The sequence below is a fragment of the Octodon degus genome, unplaced genomic scaffold (assembly GCF_000260255.1).
Source record: "Octodon degus isolate 3935 unplaced genomic scaffold, OctDeg1.0 scaffold00108, whole genome shotgun sequence".
NCBI lineage: Eukaryota > Metazoa > Chordata > Mammalia > Rodentia > Octodontidae > Octodon > Octodon degus.
The window spans coordinates 7,986,799-8,012,353 of record NW_004524684.1 but is presented as its reverse complement, the minus strand read 5'-3'; the positions used below and the strand labels follow the sequence as shown (position 1 = coordinate 8,012,353).

At 44.8% G+C, this 25,555-nt stretch overlaps 1 protein-coding gene and 1 pseudogene across 1 annotated transcript in view; both read left to right on the top strand.

Annotated features, from left to right (window-relative positions):
* The window catches only part of Sema3a (semaphorin 3A), a 462,357-nt gene that overhangs the window by 123,461 nt on the left and 313,341 nt on the right, over nucleotides 1-25,555 (top strand). The window lies entirely within an intron of this gene.
* Nucleotides 22,188-22,297, top strand: LOC111818949 (annotated as a pseudogene).

Here is a 25,555-nt window from a genome sequence, read left to right as displayed (position 1 = left end):
ATGGAACCTACCACAGACATCTGATCTGCACTATATAAAACAAAGAACAAATTCAAGTAAAACCTCACATTTGATGAAAAAAACCTAAAACATGTTTTTCTTCCAGTTTTTGAAAACTAGATTTGGCCGCGCTGTGGTCTTGTTCCCATTGAAGAGCAAAACAATTTCAACGAGCACTTGAGAAATGTTTTATCTTTCTTTTGAAGAATGATACAAAACCAGACATCTGAAAATGGCTTTTGCTGTTTTTTCAGCTTCTCACTTTCTACAGTTAAGTGGAGATTATCGGGCAGGACCAGGTGGAGATCGAATGGACACTTAGAGACTCGTTGTTGTGTTGTGGAAACGGCCTTGCTGAATCCTCATCTCTGCACGGGGGCGCGGCTGCGTGGGCTGCGTCCTGCCCAGCTTCTGTGCCTAAATCCCTTTCCCTTCCAGTGTTCATCATCACAGGCAAAGGGGTAATTCCAGAGTTAGGGATAAGTCGAGGCTCGAGTAACTTACGTGACACTGTGTGTGCCTGAAGTCCTGCCCGTCACGAGCTTCAGTCTACAGAGTGCGAAGCTGGTCGAGACCTTAAAGGTTAGTGCTGGCTCGAGACTTCATGCCAGGGCAGAAGGGTGCACACGGGGGGGGGGCATGTAATTGGCAGACACTGGGACACACAGGGTCATGCTGGCGTGCTGGCACTAATGACGGCTTTCCCTCCTCTGCCTCATTCAAGTCTGCAGTCCTCACTTCCACATTTACTGCCTGCCACTGGGGTACCTAGAACTTGTCCACTATTTCATACTATGACAAATCCGTACACAATTTTTTCTATAGTGTACGTGGTCGTATGAGTGTCATCTTTGGATGAATGCATTTGCGAGTAGCTTTTGGTGCGCTCTGCTTAGTATGAACTTTGGTAGGGTTTTGGTGAGCGTCATTATTCCTGACTTGTGGCTCACCACTCAATTTCCACCTTGTGCACTGTCCTCCCAGGGAGCCTGGCCTTCCCTGCAGAATGCCGTTGGAAGACAGGCCTTGCTTGGGCGCTCTGTCTTTGCCGGGAGCCTTCATGTGCTTCAGGGTGGAAGAGCGCCCACTCCTCTCCCACTAAATGTCATGAGCAGAGTGACTGCAGAGCCCCGACACGCTGGAACCGAAAGCTCTGGTGAGACTCCGACCAAGGAGTTTGCGGGGACCTGGGGTGCAGGCCTCACTGAGACTGCAGCACGGCGACCCCTGGGAGCATTCTCCGTTACTGCATCTGAAGCTGCTCCGCAGGGAAGTGGACTCTTGAGCCGACGGACGGACGGCTCAGTGCTCCTTGGGCTCTGCAGGCTGCTGGGCCGGAGGTATCTTGAAACTCTGCCAGCTGAAGGGACAGGGCGTGGCAGGATGGGGCGCTTAGGCAAGGAGCTGCATGGAGGACAAGGTGGGAAGCACCTGTCTTCTCTGGGCATAGGCTCCTCGTTTTGAGACAGCTGCCTGAGGGGAGGGCACCAAGACACACGTGTGGACCTGTGTGGGTGCGGCTTTGCATTCGTATGTGCTATGCCCAAGTGTAGCCCCACGCTGCCGCAGCGCTGGAAGACGTGATTTTCTGTTTGTATTTATCTGTACGACACCCAACAGTATCAAAAACCTGGTAATAGCACAATTAGAAATACTTTTCTGTTGCCGGCTACTGCAGAATTTATTGGCATGTAGTATAAAAATAACTTACTGAATTTGGCATCAGTAAAAATAACAGAATTGCATTAATGCCAACTGTGTGACAGGTGTTCCTGCTTTCTGTATGTTAGGCAACATACCAGTTTTGAGAAGTGGCATGTTTAGTCCTTTTGTTCAAGTAAGTTACTGTCTTGAGAAGTCAGGACCGCCTGCCCTCGCTGCGCTGCTGAGACGCTGAGGCAGCCCCAGCCCTGCATTCTCCGCACTGCCTCCAGCCCACCACAGCAACAATGCGCCACGGAAGCAAAGCTAGCGTCGCATCAGAGAAGGTGCATGGTGTGGAGAACAGCCCGGCTGTTCTCCAGAAGATTATGTTCATCTTAAACTTCCTGAGGGCAAGTAAGATGGCACACAAGGTTCCAACCCTTAACATGGAAGGACTATCTTACAAAACGCCGAGACACACTCACTTGCTTAGTAGGGCGAGTGCTTGCATGTGCACAAGTGGGAGGGGCGTACGTGTGCTCCCCTCCTCCGCTTGCTGGGGGCTGGGGGCTCCGCCTCCTCCGGCCGCTTCCTCCACAGGCTCCCCGAACACTGTCCCTCTGTACAGCGAGAAAGCCGAGGGTGTGAACTGCAGTTCATGTTTTCATTCTGGCTTTGACTGAACATCTGCTCACCCCGGACCAGCGTTTTCAGCTCCATCTACTCATTGCTATGGTTACCATGGTACATGCTCTATTTTAGTCCTGTATCTATTGGCGTGTGGCCATCCTCTCTTGAGCGAAGAAAGAAGAAGTTTTCCAGAGCCAAACTGGCCTTCTATTCAGTAAATATGGTAATTCGTGCCTATGCTCCGTTTCCACCCGTCCCCTCTCCTTTCATGTTTGGTGTTCTTCTGTTAGGGAAGGCTCCTTCCATCCAACATCTTTGTGTGGATTTAACCACACATTTTCTACTTAATTACTCTCTCTGTTTTGAAAAGTTTCCCCCTAATTGCACTTATATAGGATCTGTTTCTCCAGTCACTGTGGTATGGGGAGTGTGACAGTTGCCTGCCTCTGTCCCTCTGAATACGCTAACGAGGAGGAAGACGCTTGAGATTTCAAAATGAAGATGGTGATGTTACTGGACTTTAGTAACCCGCAGGCTTGGGCTCTGCCATGCCCCTGCCAGTGGCCACGAGCAGCCGCCCAGTGCCAGGCAGTGCTGGCCTCTTCTATGTGCCACCCGAGAGCTTCACCAGAAAGAAGACTGGCAGCCACCACAATCACTTTTATATGGCAGCAGTTTGAACATCTTGTGTTAGGGAAGATTAATATATTATTAAAATTAATTTCTCCTTTTACGCTGCTGTCTAGTGTGATCGAAAGGATGTTTAAACTACAGTGTACAATCAACATTGTATTTTCATTACTGCTACTTCGGAACATTCCTGAAATTTGATAGGATGTCAGTAAAGACTGTGAGGAGTGTCCTCATTAATGAGGATCATATACATATTCTCGTTGTCTCTACTTAAACCCGCCCCTCGATATGCCAAAAGTTTCTGTCATTTAAAGCACTCACAGTTAAATTCTCCCTACAATTGTGAAACACATAATCTGTACCCTCCAGTAGAGCAATGTGGTACATGTCTGTATGGTGGGTACGCAGCATTAGGTGGAGTGACACGGGACTCATGATGCTTAGGGGCGGGAGGGAAAGAGACTCTGCAGTATCAGTTTACCTTATGCTCTAATGTAGCTCTACGTTCTGTAAGGCTATTGTTTTAGGTTCCATACGGAGATATCTTTCTTAATAGATAGTGGGGCAAGGGAAAATATTACTAATTTAGATAACTGGTAATAATTACCAATTAATCATAATTTGGATAATTTTTCCTCATCATGAGTCTACACAATATGTACAAATTGTTTCAAATAATAGACTTTCCAGTAAGATTTTCAGTGTGGAAATATTAAAAAATATAAGTGTATATCAAATATTAGAAATTATTAACTTATGTTAGAAAGGTTTTCAGCATACAAATCAATAGAAAGTGAGGATCTTAGTTTAAACCCCTTACCATGATAGCCCTGTTTATCTTGTATGCATCAGCATTCCCACTGCCAGGACGCAGCACCCAGCACTCACAGCTTAAAGGAGAGGTCTAGCTGGACTCAGAAGTCCAAAGGACTCTGTCTATAGCCTGCTCTCTGGAGGGCAGAAAATCTTGGTAAAGGTCCGGATGGGGCAGAGATGCCCAGGTCACGGTGGGCAGGAAGCAGAGCAGGAGGGTAGCACAAGATAGCAGGGCCAGGCCCAGACGCAGTGCCAAAGGCCAGCTCTCTGTGACCCCCGGCGCCCAGGGCTGCGCATTACTGATCTGCTAAGCGGCACTCGCTGAGCTGTAGCTGTGAACTGTCCTGTGAAGCTGGCATAGAGGGCCTGCCTGAGTCACTGAACCTCACTCCTATTAGTCTATTATTCATTCATTACTAATTCTAAACATACAAGTTTAACGAAAAGTTTGCTCCCCCATAGCACCTCATTTAAATGGGAGAGTAGATTTTCTCTTGAATTAATTATGAAATATTTCCGATACTCACTGAAATATTTGAGTGAGTAGCTATCATTTAATACAAGCTAGCTATTTTGTTAAAATGAAATTTAGAAAAAGAGAAAATTACAAAATGGCAAATATATGAATGGTTAATAAATTTTCATGTGTGCACACTTACTCTTGGAGAAGGTCAATGCGGACTGTGGAATCCTACAGGCAGAATTTGCAAAGGCCGTGATGAAGGGGAAGCACTGAAGTATCTCCTTTGTCGTTCAGCCATCTGCAGGGACAGAGGGCTGCCCCTGCTCACAGCACTCGGCGAGCAGCAGGTGAGCACCAGTTCCTGTGAGGTATGGAGAGACCAGGGTACGGAATCTGACAGCTACACATTTTCTTCTCCGATTTTTAGGTTTAACTTTCTGGCCATAAGAAATAATGCAGCAGAGATGTTTGACAGTCATTTTCCTTCCTGGGTGCCCCAAGCTTGAGAATTCATATAAACTTAGAATTCATAAAACTAGAGTACGCTATACCTGCTCTGTGTGTACAGCATGTCTTGGGAAGAAGTCACGAGTGGAACACAAAAGAGACCAGCTACCACTGTTCCTGGGCCTTTGAAAATTTCTTCTTGAAACATTTTAAAGTTAGTATATTTGCCAGATTGTATTCTGATTTTCTCGTCTTGGAGGTGTATTTTACTTATTTATTTAAGGTTTTTTATCTTAAGCAGTAATAGTTTGGAATTTTGAAATAATTGGTGAGTATTCTTTTGAAATTTTTTATTAATTAGAGGCCACTCCCATCATCTCATAGTGATATTTATTGAATTTCTTTCTTTATCAAGAATTCTGAGAGAGCCGGCCAAATAGCTCAGCAGATTAAGGCACCTGCTTAGGCAGACACAGGGGCCAGGAGTTTGATCCCTGGGACTGCTGTGCTGGCCCTGTCCCCCAGGGCATGCTGAGCCCACGATTAACACTAGGCATGGTGGTGCACGCCTGTAATCCCCGCTCTAGGGAGGCTGTAAACAGGAGGATCACTACAAGTCCTATCTATGCAGTGAGACCCTGTACACCCTGTAGACCCTGTCCTAAAATACAAAAAAAAAAAAAAAAAAGAAAGAAAAAGCTGAGAAAGAGGCAAAGAGCTTAAAGAGTATCGAGACTGCTTGTACAAGGTTTTTAATATTCTAATTATAAAGTTAAGGTTTTCGGGTTGGATATTAATTAACCCATCGTGGGTTTGATGTCAGTGTTTGCATTTCAACTGAGATTTTTGAAGATCATAGTTTTAGATGCTGTTTCTAAATTTTGCCAAGATAATGGTAATATTGTGGCTTCCCAATTTTCATAAACAATACTCCATCAAAACCAGATTTCTGTCACAAAGTATTATTGATGTAGATAACTATAAGCTTGATTGGTCTTAGCTTTCATCATGATTTCTGAAAACAGGTTGCATTATTTTTCTTATTTTAATTAATTTAATGAAGCACAACCCTAAAATACTAGATAATTACATTGATAACATGCTCGAAGTGAGTACGGGCACTCAAAACTCATCTGTAGCAACACAGTTCATGAACAGCTTGCAAACAGAAGTGTTCGCCCGCGCTTGCCTGCACGCGTGAGCTCTGCCTTGGGTGGTGGACACCCTCGTGGCTACCTTCCCCAGAACTGTCGAAGCAACTCAGTCCCAGAACCGAGGCACCGCTGCATTTCACAATAGCCAATTGAACAATAAAGTTATTCAATGCTAATGCTCAAGAGTGATAAAAATTTGCTAGAGGAAAAGTAAGACTAATTATTCTTTTTATGAAGCACCGACTCATGTATGTTAATTCATAAGTCATATATGTACCTATATGTTAGGCACATATGTTGCAAACTAGCAGTGTCTTGAAAGAATTGCACTGCGGCTAGGTGTCAATGTATGTTCTTTTAATGTTTCCACCATGCAAAAACACTTCAAACATTAGTTTCTTAATGTTAAAGTACCTTAATTTCTGTAATATTAATTTAGCTTTGACTTTGGATGAAAATTTGCAATTTAGCCTTAAACCTAACACCCTTATATTCAAGTTTAGAATTCATGGCTTTAATTTGCCTACACATTTAGATTCCCTAGAGCATTCAGATTATGAGAACACCACTCTTCACTGGCACTGTCCACCGTGATGGATGCCCTGGGAAGTGGAGGCTAGATTATGCTGCCATGAGGAAGGACCTGTAAGAGTTTACGATCACATAGCTCACATTGTGCTGAGAGGCAGTTATGACATCATTTCTTTCTGGGAATGAGTCACTGGGACTTAGAACTGTGGATTTATCTGTAATATCTGGATAGGAACATCTGCTCTGTGTGCCATTTGATATTCAAATACTGCATGGCTCAGCGACCTGTGTAGTCTCGGGAACCTCCTTGCAAACTTTCTCTTAAAGAGCATTTGTGCCTGAGGAATGGTAGTAAGGAGAGAGTGAAAGAAGAAGATAAGCTTGCCATATGAAAAATGCTTGCCTCTTCTTCGTAAGTGGAGAGAAATGCTACCAACAGGAGTCAGCACGTTCTGTTTTAGTTCTATGCACCTACGTGTAAAAAATTACATTTTCCCAAACATGCCAGACATTTCGTTAATAGTAAGGAAACCCCTCGTCTCCAGCAGAGTTGCACAGGCCCTCATCCAGTGTTTCCTTTTACGTAAGCAGACCGGGCTCCTTCCTCCAGGCCGCCACCCACTCCCACCGTGGAGCACGCACGCGCATGCGTGCTTTTCTCTCGTTACATGCCAGCTGCGACGCTGAAATGCCAAGCTCTATTCCTTTTTTCAAACACTAGCAGCAGCAACATCTGGATCTGTGAAACTTTAATCTTGACTGATTTTCTTCTTTTTCTTTTTGTCCTTCCTGGCACCTGTGGGTGTCCTGTACACACACGGTGACATCAAACCACATCTGGAAGTCTGAGTCTCTTGGTATAATGAACAAGGATTATTTAGAAGAGCATAAAACAGCAAACCACTGGTAATAAAGAACAAGTTCAATGAATGGCAGATAAGAGGCCATGAAAACCAAACTTCAAATTGAAATGAATCTAAAACCCTACCTGGAACTAGAATCACCTGAAGCTTTCATTTCAAAGTTCATTATAAAATTGTCGGCTTGGATTAGAAGCCGATTCGGCTGACCTTATCTAAGGTATAATGCTGTTGCCATCAAATATTAAGCCTTGATTTCAAGCTAAAAGACCTTGGGAAGGAAGCCAAAGGCTTCTTCCAACTACTCTGGTAAATCTCTTAATCATCTTAGATACTTCCACTTTTTTTTTCATACCCTAGTTTCTGAAGTCTTTCAAGTGCCACAATGAATGACCGCAAATTAGAATTTGGAGATTACCCAGAAAAGTAATCAATAGTTGAAAAAAGAAAGAAAGAAAACAGTGTCTGGCACAGATATTGACTAGTTGAAACTATATATTTCTGCAGAGGTCATGGCGCGCGAACTTTAAACCTTAAACATTGACTTTGATCTGCTCGGGCGGGCAGCAGAGGACCCTGCCCTCTCTCCACACAGGGAGGCAGTGGCTTCTGTCTGCTGTGGCTCTGCTCATCCCCCTCAGACACAAATATCAAAGAGCTGGCGGCAGGGCAGGAGGCTTCCTGCATGCTTTCATCCTCCTTGATTTAATAAAATTGAAACCATTCTTATCTCAGGTCATAAAAGAAGGATTGTTGGACGAGCTTCATGGCTGAGTTATGTATTTTTTAAATTCCCGTGTTCATAAAATTTAAACATAGCTAGTCCTTGAAGAGTTCACAAGGTAAATCAAGTTATGACTCCCCACACCACACATGCCAGGAGGGAGGAAGGGGCTCGGCACTGCGTACTGTGATGAACGGCACATGACTCCACTCGCTACAGTAATCGCAGCCCTCTGAGGACAGCAGGTGCAAAGTGCATAGCTCCTTCCAGCTCACTTCCTCTGTCACTGGCACTTTCAAAGTGTTTGCTTATGGTCTTCTCCTAAACATGTATTCTCATTGAAAGCATTTGAAAAATCAGTAACTCCTATTACTTCACTGTATATGATACTTAGACAAGTATTGCGTTCATTCGTGTTTAAGCCTTCTTTGGAGGTTTTGCTATTAGACACTCTACTTGTGTCATGAGTACATTTAAACAATCATTCATTACATCATTCATTGCTGTCTTGGAGTTAAGTGGGAGAGCGCCAGCACTTGTGTGTCTGAACTGTGCTGTAAAATATTTGAGCATAATCTAAATCATTCCAGTGCAGTGCAAGATCTTTAAGACTCATTAGGAGTTCTTACTTAACCATACTTTTAAAAATTTAAGTATTCTATTTTAAAGAATACAAAATAGAGACATAGATCCTTTGTCGGTGTTATCCATTTGGACGGATCATAACCAATTACATTTCTTGTTATATAGATTGTGCTTTATCTTGGTCTTAATCATCCAGTAAAAAAGTATAAAAAAGAGGTATTAAAAAGTAAAGCCATATTAATATGCTGAACTATAAAAGGCTCAAGTCAACAACTTCTGACATTGCCAGTTCTATGGATAACCCACTACTATTATGGACTACTGGAGTATATTAAATTATTATGCTGAATTCACATACCTACAATATTTACATAGCAATGGAATATCCATTTCTGACAAAACTAAACAAAAAAGGGGATATAAATGAAGGACCATTTTGTATCTATATACACAAAATAGGATAGATATACAGCTACTATCTCTTAATTCAATGAGAAGAAATATTTGTACTATAGTGTTTGGACAGGATATCATGTCTGCATCTTGTACTATGAATAACTACTATGAAGACAACAATATGCAATGTATTAATTATTGAAACTGTCCTACTAACCTGTTTTGAAACTGCCTCATCGCTATTTCTCAATAAAATTAATAAAAATTGAGATATAAAGAAAAAACAGAAACAAGATTTCAGAAAACAAAGTAATATAAATTCAACAATGGTTGCTGTACTACATGATGCTATCTTCAAATTAGTCATTCACATTACCAGATATAAATGTAAGAGATTCGTTCAAAAAAAAAAAGCAAAGAAATTCATGAGAAGAAAAGAAAATCAGAGTTAAAAAAAAAACAATTTAAGTATTAACTGCTCCTTTCAAAACACCAGCAGAAATTGACAATACAGTTATGCAAACTAGTCTACACCACATACACACACACACACACACATACACACACACACACTTGTATTTTAGGGAAGGGTCTACAGGGTGTTCAAGGTCTCACTACTAGATTGCACTCACAGTGATCTGCCTGTTTACAGCCTACCAAGAGCTGGGATTACGGGCATGTGCCACCATGCCCAGTTTCAATGGCCATCTCAGCGCGCCCCAGGGGCAGGGCCAATAGCCAAATACATCTTTTTCCCTTCTTACATTTGTCCTCTTCCTCATTCCAGGTTTCCTTCCCATTGAACAGTTTCTTTCCCTTTCACAATATCTGTTGTACCTTTTGGATTTTCATTATGCTTTCAAATTCTCAAACTAGCAAGATAATACAATGTTCACACTTGTGGGTCTGATTTATCTCACTAATATAGACTCTAGCAGCATCCATTTATCTAGAAAAGCCTCAAATGTACCTTTATTTATAGCTAAATTATACTCCATTGTGTGAAAATACCATATCACTTTTATCCATTTTGGAAAAATACCTAGGAAGAGAATGCCTGACTTGAATGGAACCTCCAGTCCTGGCTTTTTGAGGCATCTCCGTGCTGATTTCCATAGTGGTTGTACCAGCCTGCACTCCCACTAACAGTGGAGCAGGATTTCTTTTTTTCCACAGCCTCCCAAGAGTTCATTATTGGTTGACTGCTTATGATAGCCATTATTTCTGGTGTAAGATAATATCTCAGGGTCATTTTAATTTGCATCTCTTGAATGATCAATGATGTTGAACTTTTTTTTCACAAATCTATCTGCCGTTTGCATCTCTTTGTGAACTGTATACCACAGTGATGTATGTGCGCCCATGTTTATAGCAGCCTAATTTAAGTATTTTAATAAGCTAACCAAAAAATAGACACTGATATTTATATACAAGGCATAAAATATCTCTTCTATTTCTGCTTCACAATATTCAAAGATGCTTTAAGACAAATATAATGTGAATGGCCTTGCTTCTTTCTTTCTTGAACTCTTTCTTACAAACATCTGTGTTCTCAGAATGATGCTTTCATGTTTGGCCTTTAGATAAGAACGTGAGGCTTCTGATAGCCATCCTTAGGTTTGGCCGTGTCATGCTATTGGCCTAACCACATGGTGGCCCCCTATCAAACCACAAGAAACAAACCCTGGACTTTTCAGAAGAGTAAGAGCCCAACATCTGTGCAGTGTACAGCTGCCACGTTTCAAGGCCACCACAGCCCTGTGCAAAGACACAAATAGAAGTAACTGGAAGTATGCAATTTTTTGACTCATATGCTGTGTCTACTCATATTTTACTAACACGTGCTACATATTAATTTTGAATTATGGTCAATCAGAAAATACACAATAACAATTTTGAGGGGTTTGGGAGACAAAAGCAGGGCCTGCTTCTCACTTCTGAACCTCACCACTGTCCACTTGAATGGTTAGTGTCATCTCCTAATGACTTCTTTCTGGCTTCTGCTTTCCAGGGACAGTTCTTCCTTATAATTCTGGTATAACAAAGTCTCTCCTCTGATCTTTCTCTGAAGAGAAATTTCTGATCTTTTTCAATGACAATATCTTTCCAAACTCCCAAGTTTTACCTACTTGTTTCTTACAATGTGTGTTTTGGTACACAGAAGCAGGCTGACCCAGTCTCTGCTGCCTCCTGCCACTATGCATAGTGCTGGGGCTGCCCCAGCTATCCGGATTGAGCTCTCTAACTCCCTTCCCTATATTCCTATTTGCTGGCACAATATGATTTTTTTTGTAATGTTCCAGGTTAAAAATAACCTCCTCCTGGAAATCTTCTGTGAAACCGAGTTGGAGTTATTCACTCCGTTTTCCATAATGCCTTTGCACGTTTGGTTCCATTGCACTGTGTGTGTGTGTGTGTGTGTGTGTGTGTGTGTGTGTGTGTGTGCAGCGCACATATGTATGTGATACTCCTTTCCCTCCTTACAGTTGCTTATCCTGAAAATGGCCATTTCTTCGTCTCTTTTCCTCTTTCCTCTATCCTTCCCAATCTTCATCTCTTCCTCTTTCTTGCTCCCATGAGGTTAACATTTATTTTATACCACAAAGTTCTTTAGTGCATGTGTTAAAGGGCTCATTACTCTTTACTGATGGATACCAACCTTTGCTGTGATGGAAAAAATGAGATTTTTGAAATGTAAAGATGGGGACGCATGTTTTTTACACGTGCTGCCATTAAAAATGACTACCCTCTTTCCTTCCAGTCCTATATGATTGACTCATTTCTGGTTCTCTGGATAATATTCCTAAAAGTTATATCTGCTCTTTTACTTATTTATGATTTGTAAATACATACATATGTATGGAGGAAATTCTACACAACCCAAGAAAACCACACTATTTAAACATAAATGGAGTCCCCCGTAAAGACATTAAATTTGCAAACTCAAAACTGTAATCGCTCAGCTATGATCACCCCCAAATTAGAAACTGCCATCAGTTATCATTGTGTTTCATTTATTTTACCGTGAATGCATGTGTAGATCACATTTTTACTACCAACCCTTTGAGTCTCATCTCAGCCCAACAGTCCTGGGAAAAGGTGAGGAGCCAGGGAGCTGCGTACGTGCACCGAACAGCCTTGCTCTGCCGCTGCTGCTCTTAGCCAGGTTTGCTCCACTCTCAGGCTCTTGGGCCTGAAGTCTGACTGAGCACCGCATAACTTGCACGAGCTAGAGGCTCTGCGTGTCTGGACCCGGGGCTAGTTCAAAATAATGACACTTCGAGAAATTGGAACTCATGAATCAGTGAAATAAGCATTATTGTGCACAAAGAACAATTTCATAAAGATTGCTTATTTCTGTATTTATCATTTCTTTAATTCATTTATGTTTTACAGTGCTGGGCATTGCACCCACAGAGCACTCAGCAGACCCCCAGCTCTGCATCTGGAGGAAGCCCTTGGCCCAGTCGCACAGCAGCCCTTACCCTTTGCTGTCCTCCTGCACGAGCCTCTTGAGCAGCAGCTGGGGCCACAGGGAACACCCACCTGCCTGGCGAAAGATAGTGTCCTTACGTAGAGTCACCCTAGTAGATATTTTTAAAACTGAAGAATATTTTTACATGTGCTCATGCTTCTTCTCTGTTAGCGACTGCACAAGCTCTTAGACACTGCCGTGTGTGGGAAAGATCCCGCCTTTATCTTGGTGCATACGGAAGGTTCCGTGTTTCCACGCACTTTGCCTGCCTGCTTCTCCCTCTCCATCTCTCTCCTGGCCCTCTTTCCGTTTCCTGCAGTTTCTTATCGTGACCCCTAGATAGTCCCTTGAAAACATCTTGCTTCTTGACTGCTAGTGAGTTACCACATGATCTTGACTTAAGTTATATTTTAGAGATTTTGTTTTGAATTTCGCTCATATGTGAGTAATCACCTCCCTAAGATACTTTACATCTCACTAAGGGTAGAGAGGCACTCATTAGTAGATTTTTCCCATTAAAGACTACATATCATTTTAAAAATAAATCTATAGTTTTGAGCTTGTAATAGACTCAGAAACATTTCAACTCAAGGATAAAATGTTGATGATGATGATGATGATGATGACGCCTTCCATAAAATGGAATTTAGGAAAAAGGACAAATGAAAAGATTAACTAGATCTATGTACTTTTTAAGTTTGTTTTCTCACTGCACATGACTGTGGAGCTGGTCAAATAGCTCAGCGGATTAGCAGGGGCGAGGGCTCGATCCCCGGCCAGCAGTGCCGTCCCGCCCCCAGGGCGCGCTGAGAGGGCCATTGAGGCTGGCCTGGCGGTGTGCACTTGTGATTCCAGCACTTGGGAGGCTGTAAACGGGAGAATCGCTGAGTCCGATGTAGTAGTGAGGACCTGCACACCCTGCAGACCCTTCCCTAAAATACAAGCAGACATGCTTTCGAAGTTGCCTGGCTCATGAGCCGCCTGAAGTACGGCTTCAGCAGCCCTGTGGGGTGGCGGGTCTCGGGGCCATGGCCTTGGGCCCAATCTGTCCCTGGCCCTTTCTCCTCCACGCCGTCCTGTGCTCTGCTTCCAAATGCCCTGAGCTGGGCATCTCTGCCCTGCCGCCCCTTCTGTCCTGTGGATTCTGCTTGGAGCCAGCCAACCATAGACTCCATCCCCGGAAGCCCCAGGCGCATGGCCATTGCCTCCGGTAGGGGCGGGTAGCCAGCACATGGTTCCAGCACGCGGGACGGCTGCCTAGTACAGAAACCGATGCAGGAGTACTGTGGTGTTGCTGGCGCTGAAGCTGTCTGCAGGACTCAGAAGCACTTGGAACTGTTTTGTTGGCAAGTTTGGACAACTGGCCCGAGGACTCCCAGGAGGCCAAAGGGCAATTCTGGTCCAAGTGGAGAAGATGAGGACGGGGTGCGGGCAGCAAGGCCAGGCTCGGGAAGCGTCATTTGAGAACAAAGACTCACTGGCTACAACACTAGAGGCCTTGCCTGTGACACTCTGCAAAAGTAAGAGAAAAGGAGTCCTGCCTTCTGCCCCATGTGATAACCTGCAGGCCGTGGGGTCCGTGCGCAGGCCGCGGGGTCCGTGCGCAGCGCACTGTTGGCTCTGCTAGAAGTTTCAGAGCAACCTGAATTTCAGGTTGGCACAGATGCTTCTGGCTGCTTTTAGTTACATTTGTTGCAAAAAGCACAAAGCAGAGCAAAAGTATTTGAAAAATGTAATGTTTGGGCTGAAATGGTGAGATTGGCACCATCAAAAAGAAATTGCGTACAAGGATCTGGAAGCCAAGGAAATATACCTTGACGGCATCTGAGGAATCAGTGAGGCGCCATCCACCACTGACTCACGCTTGCTGCAGTTAGATGGTCTGTTTGAGCCAAGATCCCCAGGAGCCCTGTGCAAGAAAGCCTTGCTCGGATTCACTTCCGGATACTCAGCTACCCGCTGTGAGGGGCCGCTGCAGCCACGGTCTGCGGAGGCTGGCGACTGCTTGGCCTGGGGATGGATCATGCTGCCAACCATGACATGTTGGATCTACGTCATGCAGAAGCGCAGAGCTCTGAAGTCGGGGAGGATTCGACCTAGCTTTCTAAGGAGGCCTGGGAAGGCAGGCGAGGACCCCCTGAGAGGCCAGGGCCTGCAGCTCTGCCAAGGCAGCTGAGGTGAGGCGGAGGGTCCAGAGAGTTGGCACTGTCTGGGCTATGGAATGTCAACCAAGAAAGCTCCAGGCTCTGAGCAGTGCCGGCCCAAGGGAGAGGTCCCATGGGCAGCAAGCGTATTTTAGTGAGGCAGCCAGGTCCCCTGGAGCTCACACCTCACCAGGTGTGCTTTGGAAGCGGGGTGTGGAGCCTTTATTCTGTATCCTCGGACCGGCGTGAGGTCTCTGATCCCTCTTGTACCATAGCCTCTTGTACCAGCTTCTGAGGCTGAGCGGCCCCTGGGTCCCGAGACGCTGGGGCGCATGGGCGGCCACTGGGGGCTCCCCGGCCTCTCACGCCGAAGCTTATGTAACAAATCTCCTTTCATTATTTTTTAAGTATTTCTTCAGATGAGAGACTAATATGCACTGGGAAAATTTATAAAATAAAAATGGAACCTTTGATATTTTCCTAAAGATTCTAGGCTAAAATTAATTTGTGGGTTTCATTTGTATGTTTCAGTACTGCAATGAGTCAAATACATGATTTAAGAAAATATTTTGCGGACATAAGTTTATAAAACACTTAAATTTGGTTCATCATGATTTCTTCTGTGTTACTGAACTAGCCAATGTACACTTAGGCCGCAAGGCTTTCCGTGACCAATGACGTTATGCAGTCCCTAGCACCGGTCACCAGCGTCGTCACCCCGAGCCACGGCGGAGGCTGGCACGCATCTCCCTGCTCTAGCACAGGCAGCTCCACCAGTCCGTCCTCCTTCAGGGTGACAGCATGGTCATTTCAGAATAGTCCAGATCGCAGTGCGGTAGTAGAGAGCCCTAAAAAGAGAGCCTTTTGCCATTTTTGACAACATGAATGAGTCTGGAAGATGTCGTGTAAGTGACACAATCCAGACAGAGGAAGCACACACCACCTGGTCTCACCAGCATGTTGAGCTGAGCAAAGTCACACTGATGGACGCCCACGGCAGAGCGGTAGCTCCTGGGGATGGGGGAGTGGGAGGAATGGGAAGATGTGGGTCAGAGCTGCGCAGGTTCAGTGAGAAGGTAATGGGGGCTAGCTGGCAGCATGAGGGAGCTCACCCTGGGAGCGGTCTCCCCCACTTGATGCTCTGTGCGTCAGATCCCACATCTCTGCAGCCTGAGTCCTTCATCTTCATTTGGCCTGCAAAGTCCTTGGGGTCAGCTTCCCTCACAGCTCTCACCTGTCTGCCGATGTCCCCTTATAAGCTGCACTGTGGCGACATCAGCTTCCTGCTATTTTGGCAAGCCCTCCTTAACCTAAAATAAGAACCCCTATTTTAGGAGCTAAATAAAGATGGTAGTACCCATATTTTGGTACTTGATTTTTAAAATCATGGATTTTTGGAGGACTTGTTTGTTATCTGTCTCCTTTACCTTTAATGTAAGTTTCACAGGGACAAGGCTTTTGCTACTTTTCCAGTGATCTAACTCTGAAGACTACAAACCTTCCTGCTCCACAGTCCACAAAACTAAGTATTTGCCTAGAAAGAGACAGAAACAGAGACAGAGACAGGGACAGGGACAGGGACAGAAAGACACACAGGTACACAGACCTTTTCTGTTAGTATGAAATGATAAATACGTTATAAAAAATGCAAACATAAATTACTGAAGATATTCCTTTTACTATGTCAGTGATAATGCTTACTTTATACTGTTTGTTACATGTGTCTTTTTACCTTCTCAAATGCAAGTTCTTTGAGGGAAGAGACTGCTGCTGTTCACGAAATTTATGGCTTTTTACCATACTTTCTCCATCCATAAATATGCGTTGCTTGCTGAAAGAGTGGGTTTTTTTTATTAATGATTATTATGAAGTCAGGTCAGTGGTAAATTTTCTTGCAATTTTTGCTATAGTGTATAGTAATTTAGCTAAGGATGTTTTCACATGAAGAATAGAGAATAATTTTAAGATCAGAAACATTATCTCTCACTTCTTTAAAAAAAGTCCAAGAATATTTTGATTTTTTGAAGGATCAATGATTTCACCATTTTGTTGTCTAGAATCTTAACTTGGTGAAATGTCACTTCCAGTGTATTTACAATCATCCTTTTACTATTTATCTTTTAGCCCAAGTCAGCATTTGCTGTGTCTCAACCATATGTTCTCTGTCTTTCTGCTCTGTAACAGTCTCCTTTTTGTTTCTCTGTTGGTGCTGACAGATAACTATAAGGGCTTAAATTCTGAAGCACATTCTGCATCAACTTTATATCCATGACCAACATGAAAATCTGAACTCTGTATAAGAGAAATACTGAGTAATCTCATGTTAATCTTCTCAATCTTTACCTAGCGCTAATGAATAAAGTTAGACTGGAAGACACCCCCAATTATTGTTGTCCTGGAGCACTTGAAAAGCCACCTTCGGATCTCTCCCGGCCATGTAAATCAGCCTGCTGTGCCCCAATTGTATTTGAAAGTTCGTCATGCCCTGCGTCCTGTCACAAGTCCTTGATCCTTGGTGCCAGGAGTGCACTTTGGATCAGCCACCCTAGTGGTAAACACTACCTCTCCAGATGCTTTTACTTATTTACACACTTTGACATAGCACGGATTTACTGTTCATTAAAATAGCTTGGGAAGACAATATATATATATACAAACTTAAATCATTTTATTTTAAAAGCTAAAGTATGCTACCCTTTGGAAGAGAATAAACAGACTTAAACTCAATTTTAGTCACATTTTACGTAAGAAAATTTGACAAATATTTTATTGTGCAGATGAGCTATCACAAAGAGAAAATCGTAGAGTATTATTTTTGTCTGCTATAATACCAAAAGTATGAAACGCTGAGCCTGTGTTGCATAAACCTGGAATGATGCTAATCAGCCATGACGCATGACTAAGGTCCACATCTGTCTGCATGATTCGTGACAGAACACAGCAAAGGCGATACTCTCCATGGCTCACAGAGCTGTAGTCCACTGCAAGAAATCATGACCAGCGTCAAAACATCCACACAGCTTCGTTCCCATTATTGCCACACGTTTCTGCCTTCTTCCCCACTTTCACCTTCAGACTCACTCCGAGGGGTGCCTTAGTTACTTTCCTATCATGGCTGCAATGAGACACCCGGTGCCCAAAAGGAAGGAAGAAGAGGGTGAGGCAGCTCACAGGCCGTGCGGGCTCCACGGCCGGGGGGAGCGGCAGAAGAGCAACGTTCACGGCCGCGGGAGACAATGAGAACCGCGACAGCCGAAAGAGGAAAGCGCAGCGCCTCCTCCCTCCTGCGACACGCAGGCTCCTCGCCCTGGTAGGTGCAGCACTCACACTGCCCAGCCTAGAGCTAGCCAATGGACCAATCACAAGCCCCAGATTCAGCGGCCTCTGAAAAGCCCACCCCCACGACTGCATGAGGCTTTGGGGGACACCCAGACGCACACAAGTGACAAGTAGCGGTCCGCGATTTCCTCTCAGGAAGTGACATGACTTCTCGCCAGACACACATTTTCTGCCCGAGAAGGGAATCTTACGCTTTGCTGTACCTGAAGGCGCTCTGCGCGTCACACACCCAGGCTGACAGCACTCGAACAAGCACACAGAGGTAGAGCGTGCCAAAGGAGCCCTGGCAAGCTTTAGGAAACACAGACAGTGGTTTGTAAACATTGAAGATGGAGTTCTGTACTCCTGGGTACTGGGGCCTTGGGCTGACACTGACGTTACAGGGTAGAGCGCACCGCCTGGTCTGCGCCAGTGTCTTGGTAGCTGTCCTCAGAGGTTACATGAGAGCCTCCGCGGTTGTCACTGCTTCCGGAGCACTGCCGACTGCCTGAATCGCATCCAGCGATGCTGTTCCCCCAACGATTCCGCTGTGCACCTCACAGCCTCCTCTGCCTTTCCCCTGTGTTAGCCCCGCGTGGCCAGAGTTGTGGGCACTGGCAACAGCTGCCCCGCAAGGAGAACAGGGGTGCCAGCTCGAAGGGAGTAGCGTGGCCTCGTGGCCCCTGGCACGCCTCCTAGAGTGATCTCCATGTCAGTCAACAGCCCTCTTCTCAGACGCAGACTCGCTCCAGAGGTTTACCTGGGACTAACTTTATTTACAATTGTTAAAACGTCATTAAATTTTTATCTCTTAAAACGTGCATTTTCCTTGAACATAATTAAAATGTGAATAAAAATAATGATGGTGGCAACGCCATGAGGCACTAGTAGTCGTCTCTCACACAGAGCTCCCTGGCTAGCCCCTTATTCTGCAAGGATGGATGGATCCCCTTCCAGCTAACAGCAGCGCTGTGGAGTAAGCTGCTGATGCTAGTACCATCGTTGTATATCTGGTTAAATGGCTGTCACAAAACTGTCTTGGTTGCCGAGCACGTCCTTACGAGGGAAGTGCGTTCCTTGGGAGCAGCTTGCAGTTGGGGCTTTGGATATTCAGCAAAGCACTCTATGTCTTTGAATCAGAGTTTTTGTTCCACTCATATATTAGAAATTATTGACAGGTAAGGTCTATTACAGTCATTTTTACTTCATTTTCTAAAGTTAGTGTTGTTCTTTCTCTTTTTGCGTTCTCTTGTAGACTTCCTCTATAAGCAATTTAAAGTGATGCTGTGTTTTTATTTCTTGCTTATTATTTGGTTTATCCATTATAAATTTTGCTTTGTAGTTACCATAATGCTTACAAAAACAGTTCTTCTGAAACGATAGCAATTGTAATCATAATGGTAAAAAACAAAGCAACAAATAAAAGAAGATACACTAATTTTTAAAATGCTACATTTATACTATCTTACTTTCCCACATTTTTAATATTTTGTCCAATCTTTCTATATCACTTGTATCTTACCATATTAATGTAGTTATTTCTTGGTTCATAAAATTAATTCTTTCCATTATTTTGTGCACAAAGTATTATGATGAGACCCAAATCAAATTTGCCCAGTAAGGGCCAGCCAGATAGCTCAGCAGGCTAAAGCGCCTTCTTAGGCAAAGTGCAGAGACGGGATTTGGTCCCTGGAACCACAAGCCGTGCAGGTCCTGCCTCCAGGATGCACTGAGATGGCCACTGAGACTGGGCCTGGTGGCGCACACCTGTAATCCCCCTGAGCGTGGAGTCTGAAAACAGGATGATCACTATGAAGCCAATCTAACTACATTTAAAAAAAAAAATTCTCCAGTGAACCTAACCATTGAATTTGATTTGGTTTGCTACCAGAACTGTGGAAAAAATGATTTATGAACGAAGGCAGCACTGTGCTAGTGTGTTCTTAGCTTGTTCACACAGACAAGCCAGTGAGTGTGGAGAGGCATCTTTGCACCCTAATCTCAGAGAGAGGCTTACAGGAGTGAACTATAGGTTTAGTATTTCTCTTGGTCATGGCAAAACCACCATGTATGGATTTAAGCTGGAATCACCCTCTAGAACTGGTACGATAGCAACATGCTCACATCCAACAGAGGAAACCTAGAGTTCAGATCCTGTCTACTACTGACACAGCAGTGTCACTGCAGATTGAAAGCCTGCTTGGAATCCCCAGGACCCCCCCAAAAAAACGTCAAAGATGGCTTGGAATTTCTAGAAAAACTGGCAGAACTAATACTGATTCAGAAGACTGAAATAAATACTTAATCCTAAAATGGTCAAACAACATCACACTACAAACATCAATAATTTCCAGGAAACCCTGACCAAAATTATAGTCATAAAAAGTAAATAAATAGTAACTTGTGTTAGTAAACTTGAAGATTAAGAAATTAAAACAGGAAATTAATGAAGCTTAGTGAGCTTCATTCAGAAAGCAGAGAAAAAGCTTCAATAGTCTAAAAGAGAAATTTAACACAGAAGGAGGAATTTTAAAAAATCAAGTAGAAACCTTGGAGTGAAAAATACACTACATAAAATTAAAATGCAATGGAAAATATCAATAGTAGAATACATCAAGCAGAAGAATAGGTCAGTATGCTTAAAGACAGGCTAAATATGCTTGGAAGAAAAAAAGGAAGGAAAAAAGAATGAGAACAAATAAAAAAAAAAAACACCCATGGGAATACAGGAAGAGCACTGAAAGAGCCAGCGTTCAGGTTTCTGAGCTCTCAAATACTAAGCAGAGGTGACAGGCAGAGGTGACAGGCAGAGCTCACAAGTCCCAAACCCGTACAAGGATACAATTGTACAGGTTCCAAAAGGGTAAAGGCGGCTGGTCGGGTCTCTACCAAACATTCGCAGGACATCTCACTGCCCACTTCTCAGCAGTGAACGAGAGAAAGACCCCGAGGGAGCGTGGGCATCAACCATGGCAGCAAATTGGGTGCGCTGACTCCTCCCTCAGACAACCCTCAGAAGAAGCTTCAACAGCCAAGAGAAGGTAGCAAAAGAGGTATTTTTTATTATGTTTTTAATACTTAAAGTAAACAAGATAAAAAAAGCTAACAAGCAAACAAAAACTGCAAAGGAAAAATATTGAACCTAGTACAGCTATCTTCTAGAAGTGAAATAGTCCTAAGAGGTCCCTGGGCCAACAGAGGCAAAGAATAAACTTCAAATGACTCCGAGCACACTGGCTCTACCCACAGCACCAACCGGAGTTCCCCAAACTGAAACAAGTGGGTGTTCATCGGTAAGAAGAACAAACAGGGAAGGTATACAGCTCACTGAGAACAGCAATGTGCAGATGAGCTCCGAGCACTCTCACACCCATTCGCTGGTATCAAAAGCAAGCCCGAAGACAAGGAAGCATGCCGGTCGCCACCTGTGTGTTGAGCTAAGGGACATAGGAAGGTGTAACCAGGGCCAGCTGGGGAGAAATGGGAAGCAAGGTCAAGTTTTCTATTTCTATAATTCCCAGCCCATTTTATTTTGTTTTTCTCACCCTCCCTACTGTGTCAAATGTCCACACTTTCAAACTGCTTATGATGCAAGGAGATTTTGGTAAGCCTCCTGGTAACCTCAGAACAAAACCTGAGAGTAAATGACATCAAAGCGGTGAGTTACCAATCTGCACAATGCTTTCGGTAATGCCTTTATTCATGCAGTCAAAATTAATAAAAACTACTGGTGATTATCAAACGGGTGTTAACTATAGAAACTACAAAAGCCATGAGACTAAAAAAGAAATAAATACTATTTTTAAGTATATGTATTTCTTTCCCTTAAATGCTTAAAGCCTTCGGGCTTTGCCAACAGCCCATGCGCGGGTCATCACACACTCCTCCCTGAGTTCGGGCAGCTCAGGTGACCTAGAAGGCTTCCAGGGAACAGCGCTTGTCTTTTCTTTTTTTCAGTTTTTCCGCGTTCATCACTCATGCTAGGTTTCTTATATGGCATAAAATGAAGCCAATAGCTACGGATCAATTTAATTTTTTAAGTCAATCTTCTTAAATCGTCTTTATTTTGAAACTTAACATTTTAAATAAAATTTTGCGTTTCAGGCTTTCCTGAGGTAGTCACGTTTCAGTGGAGTTCATCCTAAGAAATGCTGTCCACCAGAGAGCAGTTATTTCAGTTAAATAATTTATTGTCAGCTCAGCGACCGTAATGAGTGATGAGATGTGTTCCGACAGGGAGTAGTCAGGCCTAGTGAGTGTGAAATGCACTGCCAATTTTAGAGCAGGGACAGCAGGCGCCAGGAGGCACGAAGAACGCTACCTACCAACTCACGTTGTCGTTACTCTTAATGTTTAACTGAAAAATCAGCTGTGCGCAGTGGCAGTACCCTAGTCAGTGAGCCCTATCTGAGGCACGATTATTGCTAACCGAAAACTAAACTGAAAAACACTGATTTTTAGGTAAAGAACAATTACTTAGAAATACAAGTTAAAAGACAAGGAGCGAAGCCGCCGCCGCAAGCCTCCGCCCGGCACGCAAGCGCTGTCACCTTCAGCGTCGCGTCAGCGCGCAGGGCGAAAACAGGCACCCGGGCAGGGACGCCGGCGGTCGAGGGATTCCTGGCAGATACGAGATAGTCCAGCTTTTACGTTCTGTACTCGCAGCGCTCCTACCTCTAGCAAACCGAGAGGGAAACGTGAGAAAGCAAAGGCAGAAGCAGAAGCGCGCCGCCGCGCAGCCCGGCGCAGTCCCCGCCACCCCGCTGCGCCCCGCGCTGCCCTCGGCCCTCCCTGAAGGAGCCCGTCTGAGCCCGAGGCCAGCTGCCCGCGGCGCCCCCGAAGGCCACAGAGGCTGCTTCCCGGGCGTGCACCCCGAGGGCGCAGGAGGCCCCTGCGACCTGCTGCCGAGGCGCCCCGCTTGCCTGGGGGCCCGCTCCTCCGGAAAGCTTCACCTTTTCCATTTTTAGCCAACGTAAGGCAGCAAAAGGGCTCTGACACACTGCGGATCCTGCAGTCTAATCAGCCCAGGTGTGGGCAGCCACCGCAGCTCGGAGACCTTCGGTGTATGTGACCGCTGACCACTTAGGGAAAATGCTCTACTTCCGGATGACTGTCTTAAAATAAAAGCAAGAACATGATGCGAAAGAAGAAACTAGGTGCTTTATAAAAGATCTCACCAAGTGACAGGAGAGACGCGCCGAGCTCCTCACGGTAATCCTCTTTGTCTCTGTCCGCGTCCCCCCCTCTCTCCAGGTACCCTGTGAAGCTGGATGGAGAATGCCTCTTTTCTCTTGTGACTGACTTCATAGTTGGGTACTTTCTGTGATCCACAATCGAGAGGATTTTACATGCTAATAAGTTCTTTGATTTTTGCTCTGTGTGGCGTCGTCGCCTATGATGTGAAGTGTGTCCTGTGCTCCTTTAGGGATTTTAAAGTATTCGCTGCAAATATTGAGTTATTCCCAAATAGCAGCTTGTATCAGTGCTTAGTTTGGTCTCAATTTGTTTATAATGATGCTGAAAGCAAATACAGAAGAAGGCAATTTCATCTTAACTATATCCTCTCAAATTAAAATTTTAAAACTTAAAAAATGATTTAAAATTTGAATACAAGAAGCCCTTCATGGTGCAAAGAATATAAAAAATAAGTCAAAAGAAGAATAAAAAGCATAAAAATGAAAAAATGTTGATAATTGGACATATTTAAAAATACTGGACACAGTTATCTCTACAATATTGTCTATCAAGTCTGTTTAAGTGATCACATTTTTGGTTTAATTTGTGATTAAAAATCATACAGCATCACAGTGTCTCACTATAACATTGGTATCAAGTAAGATATCTGAAGGGAAATAGAATATGTTCTTGTACAAAATTTTGTAAAGGAATTTAACAGTAAGCTGAAATATTTGCCAACTTTGGTTAGGTAGAAGAAGAAGTTGATTGCACCTTATTGCTGGACGACAGGTGAGAAAGATTAAAGCCACCAAGAGCTGCTTCCACGGTTGCCGCAAAGTGACTAGGCTAGCAAAAGGCTGGGTTTAGGGGAACAGAACAAGGGACTTTCCATCATTTGTTTCTGTGCTATGATTTTACGAGTTAATAGTTATGTGTACCACTTTAAAAATAGAACTAAGTATTCCATTTGCATTTATTGTGCTGATCATTCAGGGAGAAATAGAAATTGAGCAGGCGAATGTGTTCTTTGGCCTTTCTTGTTGGGGCTTCTGTGGACAACATGGTGTCATGCAGGTCAAAATGTGAGAGGAGACAATTTACTGTCCTCCCAACCTAGTCATCCACACTTCCATGTCAGACCTGCTGACCAGCAGGCAAATTCATCATGGACACACACAGGTGCACACGCGCGCGCACACACACACACACACACACACACAGAATATGTGAGAGAGAGAGAGAGAGAGAGAGAGAGAGAGAGAGAGAGAGAGAGAGAGAGAGAGAGAGAGTGAGTGTGGGGCCAGCTCAGCCCACCAGGGGGCGGGGCTGGCTGGCATGTGGTGCTGGGGATTGAACCGCGGTCTCTGATGCTTTGCCAAGCTTGTTCTAAGTAGGTGCCTTAGACCACTGAGCCATCTCTCCAGCCCCTTCTGAGTCTTTTGGAATTCAGTTTGGTAGCTTAACTATGTGTTTAGAAATGACTGATTTTGATCCAGTTCCCCTGGAAAGAGTAGAAGGTAGGATATTGTTTAGCCCAAACTGAACTCCAGATGATGCACGTTTCAGCTGGTTTTTATTTATCCTTCACAACTCTATAGTATCATGATGAATTTATTATGAGAATAAAACAAATTGAGCTGCTTTCTGCGCCCCGTTTGCATTTCTCTCTCCCTTGCGTATTTAGGCAGAAATCATTTTTACCTAGAAAGCTAACAGGCCACATCCTGGCTGCCGGTCCTGGCCGTCCTCTGTCCTTGGAGAGGTGGTCCTGCCTGACGCCGGCTCCCCACGGCGACACAGAAGTGACCGTCGCCTCTGGCCGCTGCCGCCTCTACCTCCTGTGCCCGCGCATTTCTGCCCACTGTGCGTCTCCATCGGCGAGGCTGAACTCGCTCGGGCCGCGGTGACCGGTGATCGCGGCACCCGGGGCCACCAAGTCCGCGTGCACCATGTGTTCTGTGCCCACTGCCAGGCGGCCGGGCTCAGTGCTAGACCTGAACTGACGCAGCCTCCGCCCAGTACGCGCCACCCCATGGCGGCTCCAGCTGGGGCTGGCAGCGGGGCGAGGAGGCGCGGGCTGCTCTCCGCCTGTGCCTCTGCCCGCAGGCAGGGCAGGGAAGGGCAGTGGCACAGAGGCGATGGCCCCCAAGGACGCCTGCGGCCGCTGCACCCCTGGGCTTTCCCAGGCTTCCGGTCATAGGCTTTTCCGATTTGAACTGGAGCTCTTCATCTAACGGCAGAACTCGATGGGCTCAGCGAATGAATCCTGAATGATTTTAATGGTCAATCAGCTATCAAAATGCCTTTTTCGTAGCTATACTAGTTTAAATTGAATACGTTTTAGCAGACATAAAATATACATCTTGCTAGAGTATGTGCTGCGGCGGCGCGCATCTACATCGCCCGACGGCTTGCGTGAAGCCACGCGCTGTCGTCTCCACCCTTCGTCACCTGGTCGCGGCACACACTGCCAAGCGCCGGCGCGGCCCGAGCTCTGTGCAAAGCGCTGCGCGGTGCGCTCTGACGCCCTGCCTGCGGGGCTTCGGGCCCCCGCTGC